This window comes from Rhagoletis pomonella, unplaced genomic scaffold (genome assembly GCF_013731165.1).
Source record: "Rhagoletis pomonella isolate Grant_MI unplaced genomic scaffold, Rhpom_1.0 Rhpom_scaffold_00006, whole genome shotgun sequence".
NCBI classification, from domain to species: domain Eukaryota; kingdom Metazoa; phylum Arthropoda; class Insecta; order Diptera; family Tephritidae; genus Rhagoletis; species Rhagoletis pomonella.
The window spans coordinates 67137435-67137667 of record NW_023458560.1 but is presented as its reverse complement, the minus strand read 5'-3'; positions in this window follow the sequence as shown (position 1 = coordinate 67137667).

Here is a 233-nt window from a genome sequence, read left to right as displayed (position 1 = left end):
CAGAATATGGGATATTTAATTTAACGAATATGAATATGAGTTTTATTGATAATGTTAAAAAGCATTTCCTTGGCATCAAAGAAGCCTCATTTGTTGGCCAGGATAAGATATCTCCAAAACAAAAAATTTATCCCGGGAATAAAAGCCGTAGAAAAATATCTCATCTGAATGATGAAACTTCACACTGAAAAGCGACTTGTTTACTCGTTATTTTAGCATTTTATTTGTTGTTA